Here is a 6,365-nt window from a genome sequence, read left to right as displayed (position 1 = left end):
AGTTCAACCAAAGAGAGAGAGATAGAGAGAGGGAGAGAGGAATATCTGTAATGGGAAAGTGAGGTCAGTCAGTCAGGGCGCCCGACTTGCTACAACAAATGGTGGTGAAGGCAGTGAAGGTGTGATGAACTCTCACTTACCAAAGGTCCGCAACATGCGTATGGCGCTGCCACGTTTCATTGACTAAACGTAAGCACGCACCGTATTGCTGCTAAACCACTTAAAGCCCGCGCCACAAAGACTAAGTCTACTAAATGCATTGACTAGCAGATATTTGCGCGCTCCTAAATTACGTCTATCGTTAGCGCTTTTTTTTCAGTTCATGCCTTGTTTATGAAAATGTTTACCTTTTCTTACAGACACCACCGGCGCTCCATGTGTGCACGTGGCAAGTGGGCTCTTCCCGCAACGCGCTATCATGCATACTTACCTGGTGCTGGGCTGTTCGGTGGTCATGAGTAGTGTAGTAAGTGAAGTGATAGATGCAGTGTGTATGGTTTAGGCGACCCGTGTAGTATTTAGCACAGCGGGTCTTTGTATCGGCGATTAATAAATTTTCTTGAAGTGATGGCCGGCGCCCCAAGTGGAGACCGATCATTGCACTGCGGTCGGTTGAAACTTGCCACTACCCCAAACTGGGGCAGATGGGGCATGCAATTTTTGGTAGTGGGGTTAGGCGTTCGCGCCGGCCCCTTCCCAATGAATTTCCAAAATCAGACTTGACAAGCTTGACATGCACAACTGGTGTAGCCACCTTGTCATGCTGGAACAATGCGGAAAAAATTGCGTCCGCGTCAGCATGCCGTAGCGTGTCTGGCGCCGAGTCTGAGCACGCCGTGTTAGGCTTAACATAACTGCAACCCCGCATGAATGGAAGTGCGTAATTAGCACTCTTCGTCACAGTAACGGATACAAGAGGAAAAGGAGCAAAGGAAAACGAATTTTAGAGATGCATGTTCGAAGATTGGACATCATTGCTGATAAACGCCTTAAAGGAGCCATGAAGAGAAAATACAACTTCGTGTAATTTGAAAGAACTATAGTTCGTATCACAAGCTAGCTGCAGCACTGTGGAGGCTACGTTGTTATCAATAATACGCCCACAGAGGGCGTCTAACTCGCCGTGAAGGGGGTCCTGAAAGGACACTCCCTTCTCCCCTCTCGGCAAGTGGCCCCGCAAGGTCCCGGCGCCTTTTGTCGCTCCCTTCGCGGTGAGTTAGGCGCCCTGAGGGGGACAACAATGTAGCCTCCGCAGTGCTGCAGCTAGCTTGTGATATGAACTATAGTATTCAGTATCTCACTCAGCTCCATTACAGCCACAAAAGGTGTTTTTTTAACGAAAAAAAAGCAAGAAATATTTAAAAACTTTCAAATTTTGCGCCACAGTGACGTGTTATGAGCAAGAATGACGTCATACGGGCCAACGATAAAACACAATTTTCAGTGCGTTAACTGCACGTTTGCATTCAAGTGATGCGGTCAAATGGAACTAGAAGCCCCATTACAGACGTCCAGTCATGTGTCGTCGCGACAGGGGAGTTAGGCGGCCGCCAATCGCACAAAAAAGGTTCCGTGACGTCATAGAAAAGTTGCGGGAAATTGGCTAGGGGTCGCGACTGCTTCACACGTTTTCTTTAATATCTACGTTATTTGTTCGAAGATTGCGATGATATTGGTATCATTGTTATCCGGACTAAGCCGTCTTTTATAAACTTGCAACTTGTGGTTTGTCTTCATGGCTCCTTTAAGTCAACTACCCTCCTCGTGGAAATAGACCAGGCAGAGGAAAGAGAAGGGAGATGAATAAAGTAGGAAGGCTAAAAAACGATATGAAAAGTGAAGAACAAGAAAAGAAAAATAAAAACCACAACGGCCGTCACTATGAAGTTCTATTGCCGTTCCCACAGGCCATTTTATTGCAAAAGGAGGCGGACTCAGAAACGCCGGAATTTGAGGAGGACAAGCTCGAAGAAGCAAATAGAATTGGTTGAGTTGTCGACGTTGTTAACAGAGGCCATGCTTATGATGTCCGAGGCAAAAAAGAAGGAATATTAGCAGCCGTGAAGAAGTAGCATGCTATTAGCATCAATACTGAACGTACGAATCAAGAGGCGAGAATTTTAACCAAACGAAGATTAGCACGTGGGATAAGTTGCCAAGTTTGTAACCCTCACCTAAATGCCCTGCATGTAGTGCACACGACACCATCACTCATCTTATGTGGAATTGCCCCAAAGTCCCTTTTCCCTTAATACCCACTGGCGAGCACTGGGAGGAGGCGCTGGGCAGCTCAGACCTGCAGCTTCAGAAGAATCTAACGGAACGAGCGGCCGAGGTCACCGGCAAAGATGCAGCTGTCGGTCACCAAACCTCAGTAACCCAGAATGTACAAAATAAAGTTTTTTTCTCTCTCTCTCTCTCTCTCTCTCTCTCTCTCTCTCTCTCTCAGCAGGTTTCTGTCATACCTTTAGTTTTTTTTATTGGCAGCAGAGCTGTTTAGGCCGACATTAATTTGTCTGGCGTAGACAGAAAACTCGAGCGCACGTGAGCGCGTGCCTCGCGGTGACCGCCCGGCGTCGTCCAGGCTTGCGCGTGGGCTTACGCCACATAAGGAGCTCCCGCCTTCGCCGTCAATACATCGCCGTCGCTGGGTAGCGACCGGAGCGCCAAGGGTCCGCCGCGCCGAAAACGATGACAACGAATCTGTCAAGCCATTCCTTTAAAGAAAATCATCATCATCATCATCATCATCCACACTAGAGACGGCCACCGGACCAGCTGACGAAGAAATGGAGGTCTACCGTGGCGAGGACACGCTACAAGAGGATTTGCCCTACGCGGCTGTGCCCGTCGGAAAACGACGACGCAAAGGGATGACGGTGACTGTTACTGAATAAAACACGTACTGTACATACGTTGAAGGTCTTTGCTTTACAGTGCCGTCCAAAACGGCTTTGCGCTGCTTTGGTCCGGCTGCTCTCGGGATCCGCTGGCAGTGTTGGAAGAAGCTAAGTCGACTCCCAGCTCTGCTGTTTCGCCAGCCTTGCACCACTATAGTGGGAGCTGCGCCAATTTTTGGTGACGGTTTTAGTGGTGTGTTGTTTACATAACATGCGTGTATGCATAATATCACGAATACTTATAATTTTTTTCCCTGCTGCAAGCTAGGGAAGCAAAGTTTAATTTTCCGCTGGGATAAAGCTCGCGTCCTTTTTCCAAGTTTCATTCAAGTAAGTATGCTCCATCGTAAACTGCAAACAAACGTGTTTTGTTTCGTATACACTCCTTGGACTGCGCCCAGCTTCGCTGGTAACCATCTGCACACAATGGAAGGGCACTGAATGTTTGCTCAATACGGCGGCGGTAAAATCACGTGTTCATTGCGTACCGTTTGATTAGACACCCCATTATGAATTAATAGGTTTCCCGGGTGTAGCCAGGCCTATATTTTTATACGCCTGTTTCTCTCTCCCTCGTGTGGGTCAGCTATTGGTGGTGAGCGCGACCACGGGCGGCGCTGCGGAGCGCGTCTCCGTGACGTTTTTAAATGCAGAGCATTGCAGTAACTCACGATGTCACCCGCGTTGACGTCCATAGTCGTAGTCCGCACCCCTCCCCCTACACTATATATAAAAAAATACTATCCGGCGCCTGATTTCGATCCCTCTACCCTGCGGGCGGAACGCAATGTACATGGTGCTCTACCCACTGCGCCACAAAGCCGACACAGAACGGGAGGCAACGAACGCGCCTTATATCCTTGACTCATTCAAACTACGTCAAGAAGCTGCTGATACAACGCATTCACTCCCCAAACACTAAACGTTAACGCAATACACCCACCCCCTATGCGACGCATTTACTCGAGTCCCCCTCGCGGGGAGATGGGCCCAATTTTTCTCTGCTATAGCACCCTCGATAAACCGCACCGGTGCAAACCGGGGCGCACCGGTGCGCCTTTTCATCCTCGATAAACCGCACCGGTGTGCACCATCTGTCCTCGATAAAGTGGGGCGCACCGTCGCGGGGCAATTTTAAGTGCGAATGCACTTTATAAGCGACCCCAAACCTTCCACCGCCGGCGGCGGCGGCGTCTGCAGTCCTCCTCTCCCTAGCAACGGCGTGGAGCGGAGAGGAGCGTCGGTAGCAACGGCGCGGTGACGTCACTTCACCACGTGACCGCGCTCGCTCCGCCTCCTCGCCGTGGCTGCGGGGGTGCGCTCCGCTCCCCGCACCGCTCATCGCGCCGTGACGTCATGGTATGACGTCACAGCGCGCCTCCTCTCCCCAGCAGCTGCCGCGCGCCTCTCTCTCCACCGTGACGTCACACTCTCTCCTCTCCCCCTCGCTCGGCTGCAGCTGCCGTGCGCCGCTGTCCCTCTCCCCTTGCGCTCGCCTCCTCTCTCAGCCACCTGGCTCGGCGCGCTCGGCGCGGCGTACCCCCCTATATATGCAATAAACTGCCAGACCTCCGTGGGTCGGCTCGCGCGCGCTCACGGGCGAATGCCAACGGATTTTAACTTTACTCCCCCTCATAGCATCACCCCGTGCATTTGCACTTAACCATGTTCACCCTCGGGGAAATGCTTGGGAGTTTTTCGTTACCTCATCGCCCACCGTGAGAGTCGACGGTGCGACGGAATGCAATCCCGAGATGCATCGCGGACGACGCCGGCGAAGTGGTTTCCCCCGCCGTCTGCTGCAGCGACGGCACATCGGTACAGTGAACCTGTACGTAGCATCGGCGCACTCGTGTTAAGGCGGAACTTACTGACAAGCATGAATTGCTTGCGAATTCATCAGAAAACGATGCGACGGGCTCATAACGGGCGTTAATAAGGGTCGGGGATTGGAAATGAGGAAATGAACTTCGTGCACTGCAAAGAAGGCTGAATGCATGGCCATCAAGTTAGAGCTTGGCGTTTGTATCGTTCGATTGAATTACACGAACCGTTACTGGAGTGCCTAGACTACGAAAACCTGCATGCTTTGCTGTAGCGGAAGGGCGGAACATAACAGGCACTCGCGTTATGTCTCTCAGAACGGAGACGAGAAGCAGCTTGTAGGTAGCTGTTTTGTGGAAGTGGTGAAGTACGTTGTCGCGCATGTGTGACGGATATGGCTTGTGTGTGCATATAATCATTGGCTTTCAATAAATATCACTTTGTAGCGGCGCCGTGTCAAATTACGCTGCTTTTTAGCCATTTGTGAACGTTTCAATGAGTTCCTTTTACAGCCTAAAAAATGGCGCTAGGATATAGAACCGCTCAGTTTGTCCTCGATCAACGCTCCGTGCCCGTGCGCAGCACCGTCGTGGGGCTGTGCACCGCGCCGCTTTTGGGGGCAACCCCGGGGCGTGTCTATCGAGGATGCTATTAGGGATTCACTTCACTCGGGCTCGCTTTCCCATGCAACTGCATTGGCCCGAGCGAGCCCGATCTTTGCGCTCGGTTGACCTTTGATGCTTCTTGCCCGCATCAGATTATGGACATGCGCGACTTTTCAGCAAAATAAAATACTTAAAATCGCATATGCTAGCTGAAGGCGTAATTTAAAGTGTAGTTCTTGATACCGCTCCGTAAGAAACATTGCCGGAGTCGCGCCATTCCTGCGAAGCCGGTTTTGTGGCAAGCGCGAAGAGTCGACGCTAGGTGTCACCTTCTATATTCAGCAATATTTCGAACAAAGGGAACAAACAGCCAGAGTATAATAACCGACAACGTCGAAAGTTTAAGACCAAAACGAATTTCAGGACTTCGGGGCAGTCAGCTTTGGCGGAAAGCATTACGATTCCCGGTATTCGTATGTAAGGTAAAACAGTTTTTGCAACCTTGCCGAATGCTCGAAAGTATTCTATCACATCCATTTACGTTGTCATGGTATGAAAGTATGCCGGCATGCCTCAAGGGACGCAAGAAATGTAGGTTGAGTTCCAAATAACCTATTGTGTGTATAGGCGCGTGCTGGTTTTATACCAGACTTCTAACCAGTATGGATGCTTATTGCGCAAAACGAGTCGCGTGTACGGTAAAACTACAGTAACATAATGTTTGTTCAGACCCCGAGGAATATTTCGGGACATTTCCTACAGCCATATCTTCCAAATATTCGGATATGCGTTATAGTAAACTGCACTGAAGAGGAGAAGGAGTGGGAGGAGGAAAGTTCTTAATTTACAAGTAAAATTGAGCTGATTAGTGGGTGGCCTCCGCAGTCTAGACAAGAGAATAAGAATAATTTTCTTCAATTCATTTGACGCCATCCCGAATAGGCCAGATTTGGTTATTTACGCCTGAAGGGGTTGTAAAACAATAAAAACCTGCTTGGACGTGTATATCGGTTTTGATTCTTGTCATACTGGAAAC

General features: G+C 50.0%; 1 pseudogene; it reads left to right on the top strand.

Annotated features, from left to right (window-relative positions):
• The first annotated feature begins 551 nt into the window (after window positions 1-551).
• Window positions 552-695, top strand: LOC144150386 (U1 spliceosomal RNA; annotated as a pseudogene).
• Window positions 696-6,365: the final 5,670 nt, after the last annotated feature.

The sequence above is a fragment of the Haemaphysalis longicornis genome, unplaced genomic scaffold (genome assembly GCF_048455015.1).
Source record: "Haemaphysalis longicornis isolate Haplotype H1 unplaced genomic scaffold, Haemaphysalis longicornis Haplotype H1 scaffold_8, whole genome shotgun sequence".
Classification (NCBI taxonomy): Eukaryota; Metazoa; Arthropoda; class Arachnida; order Ixodida; family Ixodidae; genus Haemaphysalis; species Haemaphysalis longicornis.
Note: the sequence above shows the minus strand (reverse complement) of the source record. Positions and strands in the feature narration are given on the sequence as shown.